This window comes from Lucilia cuprina, chromosome 3, assembly GCF_022045245.1.
Source record: "Lucilia cuprina isolate Lc7/37 chromosome 3, ASM2204524v1, whole genome shotgun sequence".
NCBI classification, from domain to species: Eukaryota; Metazoa; Arthropoda; class Insecta; order Diptera; family Calliphoridae; genus Lucilia; species Lucilia cuprina.
In genome coordinates this window covers 7,560,464-7,573,342 of record NC_060951.1, presented here as the reverse complement: position 1 = coordinate 7,573,342, position 12,879 = coordinate 7,560,464, and the positions used below count along the sequence as shown (strand labels likewise).

The 12,879-nt window shown below is 29.1% G+C and overlaps 1 protein-coding gene across 1 annotated transcript in view; it reads left to right on the top strand.

The window, feature by feature from the left end:
- LOC111688421 overlaps positions 1 to 12,879 on the top strand; it is a 53,297-nt gene that overhangs the window by 450 nt on the left and 39,968 nt on the right. The window lies entirely within an intron of this gene.

The window sequence follows — 12,879 nt, the reverse complement described above, 5'->3', positions numbered from 1 at the left end:
GATTAGACTATAGTCTAGTCTATAGTCTAGTCTATAGTCTAGTCTATAGTCTAGTCTATAGTCTAGTCTATAGTCTAGTCTATAGTCTAGTCTATAGTCTAGTCTATATATTAATATAACAAAAAATATTTATTACTATATTTTTACGTTTTGGCTTTTTTTCTTATTAATAAAAAGCTCACCTGTTTTAAATTATAACTATAAAGTTTTTTTGTTAGACTTTAAACAACAAGTAGTTACCTGTGCTAAAATTAATCATAATGAAATGTATTTTTTATATTTACACTCACATGTTTTATATGTTTATATTTATATTATTTCTTATTATTTTTTGTTTCTTTCTCTGTCATGAAATTTGATATTTTTTAACATGGCCAGGGTTTCAATAACGGCAAATAGTTAAATGACAGCAGCAGCAACAGCAGCTGTGGTAGTAGTGACCAGTAAGCCCCTACTTCATAAACTACTTATTATGGTTATAGCTTTGTCAGCAGTTGTTTTGTTAATCTATAGTCTAGTATTTAGCTAATTTAGAATATTTCCTGCATCTACAAGTATAGCCTATAGTCAAGAATAGTAAGCAGTAAGTCTAGTCTATAGTCTAGTCTTGACTATAGACTATACTATAGTCTGTACTATGGAATGAACTATAATCTAAACTATAGACTAAACTGTAGTCGGATTGCAAAGTTAAGTTTTGACTGGACTATAGACTAAACTATTGTCTATACTATAGAATAGACTCCGGTCTGGACTGAAGACTATACTAGCTTAAACTCTATACTATAGTTTGTACTGCGTGCTTACCTATACACTTAACTGAAGCTTTGAATATAGACTAGACTATAGTGTGAATTATAGACTGAACTGTTGACTTAAATATAGACTAAACTGTACTATAGACACGACTATAGACTTGTACATACCTCAGACTATAGCCTAAACTATTGTGTGCACTATAGACACAACTTTATCCTACACTCTAGACAGGACTATAATCTATAGTCTAGACTATACTTATGACTTTAAATATAGACTAGACTATAGTCTGGATTATAGACTGAACTGGACCATAGACTCGACTATAGACTGGTGCTTACCACAGACTATAGCCTAAACTTTTGTCTGCACAACTTTATCCTACACTCTAGACTGGACTATAATCTAGAGTCTAGACTATACTTATACCGTAGTCTAGACAATAGTCTTAAATATAGACTGTAGTCCGGAATTCAGACAAGACTATAGTCGCTGTAAACTGGACTATGATGAGCTGTATACTAGACTATACTCTTAAAAATAGTTTCGACTATCGCTAACACTAAAGACTGAACTGTAGAGTACAATTTCATATGGACTACACAATTGACTATAAATAGTCTTGACTATGGACTAGACTATATATTGACTATGGACTACATACTATATATTGTCTTTGCTATAGTCTAGACTATTGTCTGGTATATAGAGTCGTCTGTGTTATTGACTTAAATCTGCACTATAGGTTAGACTTCAGTTAGGATTCTATTCTAGACTATATTCTAGTCAATAAACTGATCTGCATTATAGGCTACAATTAAGACCTTAAGCTAGAGCTAGAGCCAAGGTAATAAACTAGGCTATAATCTGCTGTAAGCTAGACTACAGTCTGGTGTAAAGACTGAACTATAATCGGGAGTAGAGAATAGACTTTAGACTGGACTATAGTCGAGACTATTGACTAGTTTAAAGATAAAGCTATAGGTGTTTATACTGGACTATAGACAAGACTGTAATTAGTACTTTTGATTTGACTTTGGACTTTACAATAAACAGACTGTAGAGTATAGTCTTTAGTCTAAACTATGGACTAGACCCTTGGCTATAGTTTGGACTATAGGCTAGAATACTATACTAAAGAGTATACAACATTCGTTAACACCGTCTAGTATATATTCCATTCTTTTTCATGGTATTTGTTATTATTTTTGGTTTTTATGTTCGTCTATATAAAAAAACGATACAATTTTTTTTTTTAATTATTATCATATTTTCTCAGTTTGTTTTCGTGAAAAAATTCAATAAAAATAAAAAAACATAAAATTTTAAAATTTATACACACAACGTGTTTGCTGGGACTATGTATATAATAAAGTTGTGGTAATCAATGTAATCCGAGTACACTTAAAGTTTTATGGAAAAAATTTCTCATCACTTGTTTATACATGAGTGCTTTATATCTTCTTTATACATTGCAAATTAAACTGCATTTTATTGCTATAAATTTCAAATAGACTTTTTTCTTTAAATATGGTTTTTTCGAATTCTACACTTGATTCACATGCATTCGGAACAATTAACAAGTAACCATATAAACGTCATTGTTTTGCTGCTGACAACAACATTTCTTTATGACAAACAGTTGTGGGGGTGGGTGGCTATGTTTAAAGGAAAACCTACAAATTTGTCAGGAATTTTATTTATTTTTTTGTTGTAACAAAAACTGAAAACTCAACAGTACATACTTTATTGAATAATAATTAAACTTATATGTTTTTTAAAATTCATTTGACTTTGTATGTCTTATACATTTTTGTTTAAGTCTTTAATAACTACATATTTTGATTGCTTGAAAAGAAAAAAGTTTCTCTACAAAGTATTGCAAAAATATAGAAACAACTTGACTAAAATACTAAGAAAAGTAATTAAACTATATTTTCAAATATTTACTTGTTATAAACAAATTTTATGAAAATGTATAAAATTTTTATTTTTGTTAAAAATATTAAGAAAATTTCCTAAGAATTATATGCAAACAGGACACATGTTGGCAAAACCATGGAAATGTTATAATAAAATGACAGAACATATGGTAGTAATTAAAATTTAATTGTTATGGAAAAACTAAATTTTAAACAAAAACTGATAATACAAAATTTAAAAGTATAACAAACTAAACTATACTGATCTTTAATGAAGACTGACTATAGAGTGATCTATAGTTAAAACTATAGAGCGAACTATAGTCAAGACTATAAAACGAACATTAGTCAAGACTATAGAGTGAGCTATAGTCAAGACTATAGAGTGATCTATTGTCAAGACTATAGAGCGATCTTTAGTCAAGACTATAGAGTGATCTATAGTTAAGACTATAGAGTGATCTATAGTCGAGACTATAGAGTGATCTATAGTCAAGACTATAAAGTGATCTATAGTTAAGACTTGGAGTGATCTATAGTCGAGACTATAGGGTGATCTATAGTCAAGACTATAGAGTGATCTATAGTTAAGACTATAGAGTGATCTATAGTTAAGACTATAGAGTGATCTATAGTTAAGACTATAGAGTGATCTATAGTCGAGACTATAGAGTGATCTATATTCAAAACTAAAGAGTGATATATAGTCAAGACTATAAAGTGATCTATAGTCGAGACTATATAGTGATTTATGTTAAGACTACAGACTGACCTATAGTCAAGACTATAGAGTGATCTATATTCAAGACTATAGAGTGATCTATAGTCAAGACAATAGAGTCTTCTATAGTCAAGACTATAGATTGATCTATAGTCTAGATTATAGACTGATCTTTAATCAAGACTATATATGGAGTGATCCACAATGAAGACTATGGAGTGATCTATAGTTAAGACTATAGAGTGATAAATAGTCAAGACTATAGAGTGATCTATAGTCAAGACTATAGAGTAATCTATAGTCAAGACTATAGAGTGATCTATAATTAGGACTATAGAAAAATTTATTGTGAAGACTATAGAGTGATATATAGCAAGACTATAGAATGATCTATAATCAAGAGTATAGAGCGATCTTTAGTCAAGACTATATAGTAGTATATAGTCAAGACTATAGAAAAATCTATAGTGAAGACTATAGAGTGATCTATAGCAAGACTATAGAATGATCTATAATCAAGAGTATAGAGCGAACTTTAGTCAAGACTATAGAGTGATTTATAGTCAAGACTATCGAGTGATCTATAGTCAAGACTATAGAGTGATCTATAGTCAAGACTATAGAGTGATCTATAGTCAAGACTATAGAGTGATTTATAGTCAAAACTATAGAGTGTTCTACAGCCAAGACTATATAGTGATCTATAGTTAAGACTATAGGGTAATCTATTGTCAAGACTATAGAGTAATCTATAGTCAAGACTATAGAGTAATCTATAGTCAAGACTATAGAGTATTCTACAGTCAAGACTATAGAGTAATCTATTGTCAAGACTATATAGTATTCTATAGTCAAGACTATAGAGTAATCTATAGTCAAGACTATAGAGTAATCTATAGTCAAGACTATAAAGTAATCTATACTCAAGACTATAGAGTAATCTATAGTCAAGACTATAGAGTAATCTATAGTCAAGACTATAGAGTAATCTATAGTCAAGACTATAGAGTATTCTATAGTAAAGACTATAGGGTAATCTATAGTCAAGACTATAGAACACTCTATAATCTATAGTCAAGACTATATAGTACTCTATAGACAAGACTATAGAGTAATCTGTAGTCAAGACTATAAAGTGATCTATAGTCAAGGCTATAGAGTGATCTATAGTTAAGATTATAGAGTCATGAAAATACTTAGTCTATACTATAGTGTTATCTACAGTCAAGAGTATTGTCTGATATATAGACAATTCTTATCTATAATCAAGACTATGGACTAACCTATAGTGAAGACATGAGAGTGTTCTATAGACAAAACTATAGAGTGACTAAAGACCGATCTATAGCCTTTAACAAACCTTTAAAATTCTCGCATTTTATTTTCTGTATAAATTTTTGCTATTATTGCAATAATATTGATAATAATATGAGTTAATTTCTAAAACAAACGGATGCAATCAAACAATTGATTCATAATATAAGTATCATCATATCCACATAATTATATATACATGCATTTACATTATCATTGTAAACAAAATATGAGTAGAAAACCCAAATTGGTTAAATCGAAAAATATGAAAATTAAAAAAAAAAAAAACAAACTATAAAATACAATAATTTAATGAATGAATTCTGTATTGAATTGAATGCTAACAATGAAGGCGATGTTACGCCTTACTGAAGTTACTGATGATGATGATAATGATGGTGATGATGATGATGATTTCAATGATGACATTAAAACATGCAATGAAAGTTTCGTATATTCATATATTATTGTTTAATAAAAACAATTTATTGAAGTTGTATTGTTATTGCAATAGCATTTCATTTAAAACAACATCATTGAAGTATTTTTGATGAAAAAAAAAAAATTATATTTATTTGCTGATTTGCAAAAATAAAAACAATATTATAAAGGTTTTTTTAAGTTTTTTTTTAATTTATTATTGAAATAGTGAGAGTGTTTTTAAATTATGCACTTAAACAGTGGAGCAAGTGGGGAGGAAAAATTTAAGAAATTTATTTGAGACAATAAAACAAAAGCTTAACAAAGGTAGAAAAACTTTAAAAATTTAATTTTCTTTTAATTTGAACTCTCAAAGGCCCACTGTGCAATTTTCCGTACTTACATTTCTTATAAATCTTTTATTTTTTTACATCTTCTAATCATTTTTCATCTCTTGTCTTAACAATATTTACCCTCCTCTAATCCTCTTCTGAACCACTGTGCAATTGCAAGCTTTTTCCTTTTTAATTTAATAGCATGACAATACATTTTGTATATAATTTTATGATATAAAAGCTGCATTGAGTTATACGAAATAGCTGCAAAAAAAAAAATTAAATAAAAATACACTTCATTTGAATGCATTGCAATTGTCATGAAATATTTATTGGTCTCTCCAACAAAAAAAAAATGAATAAAATAATAAGTATTTTTAAATGCGTCCTTTAATTTAGGTCAATTTTAATGAGAATTTCATTTCAATTATTTTGTTTTATTAAAATAATCAAATTTATAATTGCACTTTAATTAGGGGTTTGACTTATATATAAAAATGTTTATCATAATCATATTTGCAAACATGACAGAATTTTTAACAAAGGATATTTTAGAGGACACATCAGCACAGATAGCATAGATAGATAGATAGATAGATAGATAGATAGATAGATAGATAGATAGATAGATAGATAGATAGATAGATAGATAAGTGGAACTAAATTAGAACTGAATTAGAACTGAACTAGAACTAGAACTGAACTAGAACTGAACTAGAACTGAACTATAACTGAACTAGAACTGAACTAGAACTGAACTAGAACTGAACTAGAACTGAACTAGAACTGAACTAGAACTGAACTAGAACTGAACTAGAACTGAACTAGAACTGAACTAGAACTGAACTAGAACTGAACTAGAACTGAACTAGAACTGAACTAGAACTGAACTAGAACTGAACTAGAACTGAACTAGAACTGAACTAGAACTGAACTAGAACTGAACTAGAACTGAACTAGAACTGAACTAGAACTGAACTAGAACTGAACTAGAACTGAACTAGAACTGAACTAGAACTGAACTAGAACTGAACTAGAACTGAACTAGAACTGAACTAGAACTGAACTAGAACTGAACTAGAACTGAACTAGAACTGAACTAGAACTGAACTAGAACTGAACTAGAACTGAACTAGAACTGAACTAGAACTGAACTAGAACTGAACTAGAACTGAACTAGAACTGAACTAGAACTGAACTAGAACTGAACTAGAACTGAACTAGAACTGAACTAGAACTGAACTAGAACTGAACTAGAACTGAACTAGAACTGAACTAGAACTGAACTAGAACTGAACTAGAACTGAACTAGAACTGAACTAGAACTGAACTAGAACTGAACTAGAACTGAACTAGAACTGAACTAGAACTGAACTAGAACTGAACTAGAACTGAACTAGAACTGAACTAGAACTGAACTAGAACTGAACTAGAACTGAACTAGAACTGAACTAGAACTGAACTAGAACTGAACTAGAACTGAACTAGAACTGAACTAGAACTGAACTAGAACTGAACTAGAACTGAACTAGAACTGAACTAGAACTGAACTAGAACTGAACTAGAACTGAACTAGAACTGAACTAGAACTGAACTAGAACTGAACTAGAACTGAACTAGAACTGAACTAGAACTGAACTAGAACTGAACTAGAACTGAACTAGAACTGAACTAGAACTGAACTAGAACTGAACTAGAACTGAACTAGAACTGAACTAGAACTGAACTAGAACTGAACTAGAACTGAACTAGAACTGAACTAGAACTGAACTAGAACTGAACTAGAACTGAACTAGAACTGAACTAGAACTGAACTAGAACTGAACTAGAACTGAACTAGAACTGAACTAGAACTGAACTAGAACTGAACTAGAACTGAACTAGAACTGAACTAGAACTGAACTAGAACTGAACTAGAACTGAACTAGAACTGAACTAGAACTGAACTAGAACTGAACTAGAACTGAACTAGAACTGAACTAGAACTGAACTAGAACTGAACTAGAACTGAACTAGAACTGAACTAGAACTGAACTAGAACTGGACTAGAACTGAACTAGAATTGAACTGGAACTAAAGTAGAACTATAACTGAGCTAGAACTGAACTAGAACTTAAGAAGAACTGAAGTAGAGATGAACTAGTTCTGAACTAGAACTACAACTGAACTAGAACCGCAATAGAACTAAATTGAAACTAAAGTGGAATTGAAGTAGTACAGAACTAGAACTAAACTAAAACTGAACTAGAACGGAACTAGAACTAAAGTAGCAGTAGCAGTAGTTAGTTAGTTAGTTCCTTTTTCATTTTCATTTCATTTCAATCCCTTTTCATAATATTTGCTTCGTTTATTTCCCTCTAAAATTTTATTCAAATTTGATTGTTTCTATATGTTTCCTCTGAAAATCTTTTGTCTTAAATCTGCCTCTAATTTGTATATAATTTAATAATTGTTTATGATTTCATGGTATTTTACACATGACTGCAAAAATAAATGTATTATTTCGTTTTTTATATGTTTTTTTTTTCATTTTTTCTTGCGAAATTTGCGTTGATTGTTTTTATATTTCTATAAAACATAATGACTAAATAAATGAATAAATGATAAATGAATGAATTGGTTGAGTTTTAAAAAAAACTGTTTTGTGGCGCCCGCACTTTTAATACTCGTATTACAGTAATAACTATAAAACAACACTTTAAAACACTAATAAATTAAACAATTATATGAGATCGTAAATTAGAAGATAATTAATTAAGTAGCGATAGTTAAATAAATGATTTTACTATCATGAGCGTTAGTTGATAAGTGTTTGGTAATTAATGATAAATTCTTAATGATGAAATGAATTTGTCACTAGAAATAAAGAAGAGTTAATTAAATGGAAATTATAATTTAATTAAATGGTATTTTATTGAACATAAAAAAGCATTTAGAAAATATGAAAAAAGCTAAATTATTTAACTATTTCTGTGAATAGCTGCTGCAGCAATCTGTGCTCATCTTTGTTTGCAAACTGTGAGCAGACTATCAATTTTAATAATATTTGATTATTTGTAGGATAATTATCTGTTACAATGCCCAGCGGTAGGTCAACATTATACATATTTCTGCTATCATCATAATCATCATCTTCATAACTTTTACCACTTTCGGCTGTCTTACACATCCATCACTTTTATGGTGTAACGCCTGTCTTTAAGCTTCTTATAACTAAAGTAATGAGATTCCATTGTTTTCACTAATCGTCTTGACTTTTGATATTTAATATTTTTTGATTTTTATTTTTATCAAACTTAATTTTTAATATTTATTTTACCTACATGTTTGCTTTATATAAAATTTTTTACTTAAAAATATTTTATAGCTTTTTTTAGTTAACCAGATCTATCGTAAAAAAAAAATTATTATAAAAATATTTATTTTCTTTTTTTTCTTGTCTTTTTTTAGGTAATAATAACAACTGATGAGTTAATAATTTTTTGTGCAAAAAAAAAAAAAATACCAACAACTAAATTACTATAAATATTGCCATGATGATATAATATGGTGAGAAAAAAACTAAAAGTTTATTGCTTGTTTTTTCTTAGAAATTGGATTTATAATGATTGAACATGTTCAAAAAAAAACTATTGAAATATTTTATACAATCACACTAATTGGTCGTATTAGTTACAAAAATTAGCGTAATTTTTTATTATTATTTATATTAGTGGCATTAGATAAATAGCTGAAAATTTAAAATATTACTTAAAAATATTAATTATTTAGTCTGGGCTATAGAATAGTCTGTAGTCTGGACTATGTAATAGTCTATAATCTGAACTATAGAATAGTCTGTAGTCTGGACTATAGAATAGTCTATAGTCTTGACTATAGAATAGTCCTCAGACTGGACTATAGAAGACTCTATAGTCAGGACTATAGAAGAGTCCATAGTCTGGACTATAGAATAGTTTATAGTCAGGACTATAGAAAAGTCTATAGTCTGGACTATAGAAAAGTCTATAGTCTTGACTATAGAATAGTCTATAGTCTGAACTATACAATAGTCCATAGTGTGGACTATACAATGGTCTATAGTCTGGACTATAGAATAGTCTATAATCTGGACTATAGAATAGTCTATAATCTGGACTATAGAATAGTCTATAGTCTGGACTATAGAATAGTCTATAGTCTGAACTATAGAAAAGTCTATAGTCTGGACTATAGAATAGTCTACAGTCTGGACTATAGATTAGTCTACAGTCTGGAATATAGATTATTCTATAGTCTGGACTATAGATTAGTCTATAGTCGGGACTATAAATTAGTCTATAGTCTGGACTATAGAATAGTCTATAGTCTGGACTATAGAATAGTCTATAGCCAGGACTATAGAATTGTCTATAGTCAGGACTATAGAATTGTCTATAGTCAAGACTATAGAATAGTCTATAGTCAGGACTTTAGAATAGCCTATAGTCTGGACTTTAGAATAGCCTATAGATTAGACCATAGAATATTTTATAGTCTGGACTATAGAAGAGACTATAGTGAGGATTATGGAATAGTCTATAGTGTAGCGTAAGGAATAGTCTATAGTCTTGACTATAGAATAGTCTTTAATCTGGAGTATTGACCTGTCTGTTGTGTGGACTATAGATTAGTCTATTGTCTGAACTAAAGAATAGTCTATAGTCAGGACTATAGAATAGTCAATAGTCAGGACTATAGAATAGTCTATAGTCAGAACTATAGAAGAGTCTATAGTCAGGAATATAGAATAGTAGAAAGTCTGGACTATACAAAAGTATATATATTCTATAGTTTATAGTCTGGACTATGGAATAGTCTGTAGTCTGGAGTATAGAATGGTCTTTAGTGTGGTCTATAGAATAGTCTTTAGTCTGGGCTACAGAATAGTCTATAGTCTGGACTATAGAATAGTCTATAGTCAGGACTATAGAATAGTCTATAGTCAGGAATATAGAATAGTCGATAGTCCGGACTATAGAATAGTCCATAGTCAGGACTATAGAATAGTCCATAGTCTGGTCTGTAGAATAATCTATAGTCTGGACTATAGAATAGTCTATAGTTTGGACTATAGAATAGTCTATAGTCTGGACTATAGAATAGTCTATAGTCTGGACTATAGAATAATCTATAGTCTGAACTATAGAATAGTCTATAGTCTGGACTATAGAATAGTCTACAGTCTGGACTATAGAATAGTATATAGTCTTTACTATAGAATAGTCTCTTATTTGAAGTATAGACCTGTCTGTTCTGTGGACTATAGAATAGTCTACAGTCTGGACTATAGATTAGTCTGTAGTCTGGACTATAGAATAGTCTATAGTCTGGACTATATAATAGTCTATAGTTTGAACTTTAAAATGGGCTATAGTCTTGGCTATAGAATAGTCTATAGTCACGAATATAGAATAGCCTATAGTGTGGACTATCGAATAGTCTATAGTCTGGGCTATAGGACTATTGTTTAGTCTTTATACTTAGTTAGTTAAATTTTTAGTGTCATTTCTAACTTATCTTTTCAATCCATGCCTCTTTATCAATACTTTCTTTTTCATTTCAAGCAACAACAACAACAACAACAAAAACTTCTTCTCAATTTGGCAAAATTTTTACTTTACCACAAATATTTGCATTCAATTTAGAGCAACTAACATTTTAATTTCATTTAAAACTTTTACTTTCAAGCAAAAACAAATTTGTTGCAAACAAAAAAACTCTATTACAGAAAACAAATGAAAAACAACAAGAAGATTGTCGAAAAAAACCGCTTTTAAAGAAAGTAGAACTAATTAAAATCATCATTAAAGAATAATTTATAAAAAAAAAGACAACAAATGATGAGTATGTGTAGCAGTTACTTAGCAAAAAAAAAAAATATATACAAAAAATGCTTAATTGAAACAAGGAAAAAAGCAGTTTTTTTAAGCCAGTTTTTAACGTTTTCTAGCAAAATTTTTGGTAACAAAAGTTTGTTGACTTTAGTAAATGAAAGTGAATGTTAAGAGAAATAGTAGACAAAACAACTGGTAATAGTTAGAGTTTGCTCTAAATTTTGTAGTATTTTACACAGTTTACGTCATGTGATCTTCATTATTAGGTTTGATCAAAGTGCCAAGTTTCGTTTATTTTTTGATATTTTTAATAACATAACTTTTAAACTCCCACGTTTTAGTTGAGTTATGCTAATTTTTAAATTTTGTTAATTGTATATGGTTTGCAAAACTTTTAACTTTTACTCTTCATAAACTGATTTGTATAAAGATTTTATAAAACAGCTGTCATTTAAAGCGATTGCATCAGGAGAGATTTAAATCTAATTCAAATCAAAAAAACACTGAAAGAAATTAAGTTTCAACTAAAATTTTTGCTGACAAATGATTTGCTATTTTCTGAAAAGGAAATCTTGTTCAAATACACTTTCACTTGTTCAATACAACAATTGTTTAGTTCACACTAAAATAATCAATTGACATCACTGTCAACCATTGTTATTAACTCCATTATTATCACTATTCATTCACCATTTATGATAGTCATCGTCAGCATTCACCCCCCCCCCCCCCCCCCCCCCCCCCCCCCCCCCCCCCCCGCCATAACATAATAAATCAATATTTAGCAAAAATAATACAAATTCATAATAAAAATTGTCAAAGTTTATTCAACATTATCAAGTCAATTTGAAAAATAAACAAATCGTTTGAACACAAAATAATAACTGTCGCAAAAATACCAAAACGTTCATCATCATTGATATTTTACACATTTCATTTTTTCTCACTAATATAAATATCGTATTGTTTATTAGCGGAAATATGATAAATTTATATAAATATTGATTTTTATCAACCAAAAAAAAAAAAAAAGAAGAGAAAAATCAGTAATTTAATAAAAAAAATCTAAATTAAGTTTTAATAAAATATGCAAATTAGACAGTTGAGATTATAATAAAAGTACGATGAACTCGTTGACAAAATTTGCTATAAATAGACCAAATTGTTGTAAAAAAACCTTTATATAACGCTATAGGTCAGATTTTAAAACAGACTTTACAATAAAATATTGAATAGAATACAAAATCAAATACCGAAAGAAATATAAACTAAAGTAGATTATAGACTAGGCTATTGACTAGGCTATTGACTAGGCTATAAACTAAACTCTTGACTAGACTATAAACTAGACTATAGACTTGACAATAGACTTGACAATAGACTAGACTATAGACTAGACTATAGACTGGACTATAGACTAGACTATAGACTGGACTATAGACTGAACTATAGACTAGACTATAGACTAGACTATAGACTAGACTATAGACTAGACTATAGATTAGACTATAGACTAGACTATAGACTAGACAATAGACTAGACAATAGACTAG